At 29.7% G+C, this 7740-nt stretch overlaps 1 protein-coding gene across 1 annotated transcript in view; it reads right to left on the bottom strand.

The window, feature by feature from the left end:
* The window catches only part of LOC106681602 (CLN3 lysosomal/endosomal transmembrane protein, battenin), a 140453-nt gene that overhangs the window by 37150 nt on the left and 95563 nt on the right, over window positions 1–7740 (bottom strand). The window contains exon 5 of the mRNA XM_067046351.1: window positions 5051–5099. The gene's annotated coding sequence lies outside the window, so the exon portion shown is untranslated. The remainder of the gene's footprint in view (window positions 1–5050; window positions 5100–7740) is intronic.

Below are 7740 nucleotides of genomic sequence, written 5' to 3'. Positions count from 1 at the left end.
GATTAATTAAGTCTATAAAAGATTGATAAGATTGCTTCTTTTTTGAGCAAACCGATGTATTTTAACAATATAGCTTAGAAATGCAAATAAAATAATTTTACTTAATACTGATTATTAATTTGGAAAGGTTTTAGTCGTTGATTAGTGAGTGTGTCTATAAGGTACATAGATATTTTTTTTAAAGTCAAACACCAGTAACTCACATCACGTGCCGGACATGATAAGGAACTAGAGGGTACACTAGGACAAGGAGGATGTACCTTGACAATCTGGGTCAGAGGAGAACCAGTCACTTGCCATCCTTCGTGGCACTTGATTACCAATCCATTCAGGCATAGACCTCAGCACTGACCTTACTGTTTCAAATAATATTGACCTTTCCATCTCATCAAACAACTATTTTAAATGTGTGAACTGTCGCTTTAAAATCAAGAAGCTATCGCAATATATATTTTCACTTAAATCAGGTGTGAGCACACTGTGGCTTGCAAGACGCATACGGCTTTTGAAAGCGGTATGGAACTCTAATGAAAGTCGAATATAGGAAAGAGACAGGTAGATGGAAGTCTACAAATAGTTTATGGAATCAAAATATGACAGGTTTTAGAAGTCAGGACAAATCCCTCAAAGCAATCATGTGAAACAATATAATTAACATTGAATTAGCTAATGGGCGGATGTCCGAAACGTTCGGAAGATTAGATAAAAAGATAAGAAGTATTGAAGGTTTTGTTTTTTTCATTGAAAATAAAATAAATAGTGTATAATATTTTGAACCCTTAGACATTCATTAATTAATCAATGATTTATGAATGAAACATTTTCCTTTATTTTTATGTTTCTCTGAGTGATGGTTGTTATCTCTTTTTTCTTTTTAGCCCTGACGAAGGCCAGAAATTCAGGTCGAAACGATGGCACAAATAAGTAAGTTTTTGTTTATTTGCTGACCACATTAATATATAGTCAACTAATACCCCCTCATTAGAAAATAAAATAACTTTTTTTCATTAAAAAAATATTCAGTTCTGATCCAAATTCCATTATTAAATTAAGCATTATGAATGGAGAGTGTCGGTTTGCAATAAGATAAGGTATAGGAAAATTACGGACTTGAATGAAGACGGGATGGGAATTCCAGAGGGCAGTGGAGCGGGATAAAAACAAATGTTCAACTTTTGTAGCTTTGTGAGAAAGGATACAAGTTGTACAGAAAGCCACAAGTTTCTAGTGAATGGATTGAGGATTTAAATATCATAAGATCATAGATGTGCCATATGTGATATATACCTGGATGAAGATCTGCGGGATGGATCGAAACGGCTTTATGGATGAAAACTCTTCCAAGTCATCCAGCTCTCAGCACTGATTTACACGAAGAATGCATAGATTAAAATAATTTCTATCCCTACCAGAATTTATTCCAATCAAGGCTTTTATTTGATCTAATTATACTGACCTAGTAAAACTTCAGACTAAGACTAACTTTGAAAGGATTTTTCCAGAACATACAAAAAAATGTATACATATATGGTCAATGTAATAAAATAAAAACAAAACTATTCTGAATAATAACGAAAACAGTATAAAAAATATTTTATTATTTTTTTTTTAATTTCAATTGTTTTGAATCATATTCATTGGGTAAAGATTTAAAAAGGAAGTTTCAGGATATTGAACTGTTGAGATGTTGTCGGTTCTTACATAATATGCGATCAAAGATAATGACATACAATTTGACTAATGTGCAAGAAAATCGGTAAATTTAAGTGAATCTATGAGATGATGTTCTACCGGTTCAGTTACTGAAGTCAAAAGTTAAAGATATATCATTAATTAGCAATCTGTTATTTTTGAACTGTTTTATGAAAAATAATAATAATAATAAAATGAGTAATAAGTATAATACTACTATAAAAATATTATTTCCTTATTTTTAATACGTAACTAAATCTCAAAGTTGAAACTTGTAGGGCTAAAATTTTATGTTTTAAGCAATTAACTCGGGAGGAAAATATGTAGACACTAAAGCTGAAATATGTACCGCAATACTCATGTCATAATACAAATTTAATTGTATATGATCAATTAATATAAACTTGTTTTTTAATTTATAAATCTAAACAATTACACAATGACTGACCTGAGATTTTCCTACAAATCATTTTCGGTGGGACTTTTTGATTTTACAAATTAAATTCGTGAAATTGTGTTATTTCATATCTAAGAAGAGAAAATTAACATTAAGCTAATATAAAACACTCTAAAAAAAAAAAAATCCCTTTCAGATGAACCAATCGTACGATGTTTTGAAGACGATGTCATAGTGATAAAGAAAGGCCGAATATTACATGTTTTCATAGTTGGGATAATGGGTTGGGAAAGAGATCCCCGAACCCATTATCAGAAATTAATTATTTTGAGAGTACACCGTAAAGTATAAACTGGAGTGTAAATGTTGCGAGAAATCTCGAGAGTAACTCTCGGAGAGTTGGTCTTTCTAGTTGACTATGAGATCAGTAAACCTATGTGATCAATCAAGTTGATACGTACGTTAAGATTTAAAGAATTTCTCTCAGGACATCTCCCACTATACTTTCTGGTAGTCATAGTTCGGAAGATACTATTCATATTATTGGGGTTCATGTTTAAATTCGTGTCCTGTGGTCCCCAAATTTACATGTCGTCAAGTAATATTCCAGTTATGTTTCATTACGTTAGAGAGAGAAACACTAAAATAAATTACTGAGTCCTTAAGCAACTTTAGTCAAAGAAAAAAGCCTGGACCAAAAAGTCTAGTAATAGATGGCTAGAGAGAAATTCTCTCAATCTATGTACTCACTATAGCCATCGCTTAGGTATAGTCCTCTCATAGTCAGCCAGAAACAGTTGACCTACTCTCCAAGAGTTATTCTCCTGACCTCCCGCAACATTTACACTCAAGTATATGCGTAAGTTTATAGTTTTTTTTTTAGTAGTTTATTTATAACTGTATACAATTATATACAACTAGTGAATTTGCTATTAGGTATAAAATAACATGATACAGACATGTGGAGAATCTACTCATTGATAGAACTCTAATTACGTTACTGAAGAAGAAGATCTCGGGGTCATCTTCTTTTCAGACGCCTAAGATGATTATCGGGTCATCAAGGAAGGATTGGTGTCTGGCTCAGGCTAAATCGGCAACATATGGAGCATTGAGGTCCGGATGGATGATTTGAATTGTGACAAAGTAACGAGCATTGAGGATTTTACGAAGGATTTTGGATTGTAAGGATCGATTATTTAGTGGAGCCCCAAAGCTCAACTCCGTATGTCCAGCTAGGCCTTATTTATAGTCAAGTAGATCAGTCTTTTGTAAAGAACTGGAAGCTTAGACCGTTTGTCTAGTAAATGTTGTAATAGTCGGAATCGACGAGCAGTTTTCTTTTCAGTCTTGTATGAACTTTATAGTTAAATTGGTCTTTACGGTGCAAACTTAAAATATTTAATTTTTTAAGATGTGTTCGGGAGCATCTTTCCTATGCAAACATATAATATACGACCTTTCTTTTTTTCCATCAGGGGTAAAATAAAAAAAGGGAAGATATCTGAGAGAGGCTTAAGTCGGGCTAACAATATGATATGCTAGAACAGGAAAATAGTTATAATTACATAAGAAACTGTCAAATAGAACAGCATTGTATATAATTACGATCTTTAAATTAACAAACAACATTAATAATTAATAATTTTGAGGAAGTCACAAATGTTTATTTAAACACAAGTGCTCTTTATCTTATCAATCTTGAAGTCTACAGGTTAAAAAGCATTTTTAGACTCAATTGACATTTTTGTAATTATTCTTTGTTCTATTTATTATCATATTAAAAATATCAACTAAATATCTTGTACATAAAAATTAATATTTGATTGTTTATACTTTATGCACTGGCATACCGTTCATCGGATTGTGATGCAACTTTTTGCTAAATGTTCAGGATTTTCCCAGGAAGTTATAGCCTATTCCGATTTCTCAGGAAAAAAAATTATTAACAAAATTAAGCATTTTTGGAGTGTTACACAGAAAGTATACATTTTTTTTAAATTGTTATTACATGCCAATGATTTGTCTCTTTCTGAAGTATAAGAAATAAATATTAATAATTTTATTAAATGATTTTTTTTTCGAAAATTGTAAACGTTTTAATAAACAGTAGAAATAATTCAATAAATAATTTATTGCTTTTTGTCATTCCCTAGCTTCAGTTGTCCCTAACATTTATTCCTCCGGATACAACGCCTAAAGCTAGAAAATTGATGTCTTGTAAATTGCAAATATTTAAATTTGTGCACCAAATCTCTACGTTCAAGTAGTTGTCATATTAATTATTTTATTTTATTAAACGCTGCTTTTATTCGTTTTATTTAACCGAATAAATTAAATGTTTCCAAAAATTAACAATTTTTTATTGTTATTTTATTTAATTTCTTGATTTATGTATTGTAAGTGGAGTCATCAATTTATACAAAGTGTACTTATTTTTTCTGAAGAAAAATTTTATAAATGTGAGAAAAAGTTTATATTTTATAGGTTGCATTTTTTTAAACTTTTATTTTGCTACATTGCCCCTGCTCGTTTTAATTTTTCACTCATTAATGTTGTGTATAATTTTTTTTTTTTACTGTTATGAAAAATTTATTCAAAATGGAGGTAAGTATCTTAATTGCCTCTAGGTTGTTAAGAAAAAATTTCTAGTTATCAAACATTTGCAAGACAGCCCTCAAGTATTTCATCTTATTCCTCATTTCGACGACAGAAAATTTCTGATTGTGTTGAAAAATTTGTTTTTGTTGAATTATCAGTTAACATATAACGGTTATGAAATTAATGTGGTGAAAACGAAACCAATGTCAGTAATAAGGCTTGTGTTTTTCCAAATATATCCCATGTATTCCCCATATATATCCCATGTATTCCCCATATATATCCCATGTAATTCCAAATACATCCTTGCTATTACATTAATGTGATATGGATAAATTTTAACATCATTTAATTTCTTACCTTGTCTAAGGCAGGATTGTCTGTCTAAGTCTTTACCAAAGGCACCCGTCTGAAACAAAATTAGTGCTCAATATTATGAATGTAAGTAACAATTGTGAAAAATTAGCAATCATTGAATTTTATCCGAAACTGGCCCCTATTCCCAAGTAGTTTTAAATTGATGTTTGTAATCTGGTAGGAATTCATTCGTTAAATGAAGGTGATTAAAAGTTAAATTAATATTAATTCATTTCTTAAAATTTATAAATTAAAAAAAAATAATTTGGGTAATAGCGTCTTCTGGAAGAGGCCCTAGCAACTTCATATCTGCAACGGCGCAGGTCTGGTTCCACCCTGGTATGACTTTTATTTCGTGATGGTCCCATGGAATGAAATCCCGACCCTCCAACACTGGGTAGAATAGGCTGCTTACAAGGATAACCTCTCTCTTCCCCATAGCAGATATTATCACACGGGGGTAAACAAAAAAAGTGGTATAAGTAGATTCAGGATTGCCAATCACTGCATACAGTATTAAATTATAAATAAATAAGGTATTAAAAAAGAACAAACGTTTCAATTTAGTATTGAAATATATGGTAGGTCATAGACAGTAAATTCTCATAAACATCTTCACATTCCCAACGAACGTAACCTATAATATGGACCCTTTTCAATTTTTAAAAATGGTAAAATAAGATACTGAAGCAGGAAAGGAGAAGTGTGAACAGCGGGTATATTTTCCTTATTCATTTGAAAGTTATATAATAAATCCTCATATATGAACAATGAGAACGAATGTTAAAAACAATATGAAAAACACATTTATACATAACTAACTATCCATGTAACAGTAAAATATATTAATATTCATTACATATTATTTTATGAAGATTTTAGACTTTTTTTTAAAAATATTTTTCATTAACTCTGGATATTATAGCTACTGAGTGATGCTTAAGAAACAGTTCTTAATGTTTTCAATGGGGGAAAATTAATGTAAAAGATGAAGCAGAACTTGTTTTGTTTCAATTGCCTTGGAACTTGTGGTTTTCCCCAAGGATTAATGATTATTCTTTGGGCCCTTGGTCAATTACTGCATAAAATTTCGATAAGTTAGAATTGTAAGATGTATACATGTTCTAACGAATTTATTACGTTTGTACATTCATATAAACGAAATCGGTAATGAATTTTCAACGCAATAGAATTAACAAGTGAATAAGGAATAAACTCAGTTCTTCGTTGGGTTAGATTTAGTCTAAGAGGCAAAGAGGAGAAAAACTCAAGTTATTTCTTTTTAATTTTTGATAACTTTAAAAATATACAATTTAGTGTAAAAATTGATGATTCTGCTAATCACAGTAAGGGGGAATAAATAATAGGGGCTGTTCTAGAAGTTACAATAAAATCATTGTTCTTTTAATTAAAAAAAATGTCAGTAAATGGTTCAATGCTTAGGCAATAAAACGGGTACAGTAAATGCCCTTAAAAGTATTTAAGGTTCGATACTCCAGTTCATTTTATTCAAGAAAAGCCTAAAGGATTTGTTCTTTTTTCATTAAGTACTTAATATCCTTAAAACTATCTAAAACACAAAACAAACATAAAAAATATTTTAAAGAATAATAAATTTTCCAAACTATTAGTCGTAAAAGAAATTTTTATTCTAAATAACGAAAAATATCGGGAATATATTTTGGCTAATATCGTGGAAACTGCTACGAAGATAATCGTTATGAACTACAATAGTGCAGTAAACTAGTTTAGTAAGAACAATAGTTCCTGAGATGAAATGAGAAATCATTATTTTTTAAATTTATTATCGAATATATCATGGAAAATGCTACTCCTGAGAAGATAATCATTATAAACTATTTTATGGTGCGTTATTACCTATAACTATTACGTTTAATAGTTTCATGATATTCGCCAAAATAGATTCATTAAATGTTGATTTTTCGATATTTAGAAAAAAAGTGTTTCTATTTGGAAGACTGCATCTTGGGAACTATTGAACGTAAAGTGGTCTATTAGGGCTCATAGTTTAACAAATTTAATCTACTTTAAAATATGCATTATTTTTTTTTTCGTATTGTAGTTTTAAGGATATTGAGCACTGAATGAAAAATAAACAAAATATTTAAATTTTAAATAAATTAATTTGTATCCAAGTTGTCTCAAAATAATCTTTAAAAGTAGAACGTTTCGGGCAATTCGGCCATCCTCAAGAACAATCTAATAATGTACAACTTTTATTATCCATTCATTTTTAACAATTTCAACAAACAACATTATTAATAATAATTTAGCATACCTCACATACAATAATTTAAAAACCTTTTGCAGGCTAATCTTCCCACGTCCTTAATTTCAGTCAAATCATGCTATGAAACAATAAAACAATAGAGAATTGTATAAATTTCTTAATAAGCGTGCCTTAGCTTATGTTTAATTACCTATTTTGCCACTTTTCTTTTACGTTTTAAAACTTTTAATTACAGAATTATTTACTGTTATCACTTTTTTTAACACACATTTCAACCTTCCATGCACTCAGATCAGGCATATAATTGATTTATTTCAAAATTTATTTTGATCTTAATTCTTATTTCTTTTATTATTAAAATTCACAAAAGTTAATTGTAAACAGTAACATAAAATGCACTTTCATGTTTTTCATAATCATTTTTTCATTTAATCAGCAATGA

Source organism: Halyomorpha halys, unplaced genomic scaffold (genome assembly GCF_000696795.3).
Source record: "Halyomorpha halys isolate HHAL.00 unplaced genomic scaffold, Hhal_1.1 Scaffold350.1, whole genome shotgun sequence".
In the NCBI taxonomy this organism is placed as follows: Eukaryota; Metazoa; Arthropoda; class Insecta; order Hemiptera; family Pentatomidae; genus Halyomorpha; species Halyomorpha halys.
This window is presented reverse-complemented; position numbering and strand designations above follow the sequence as displayed.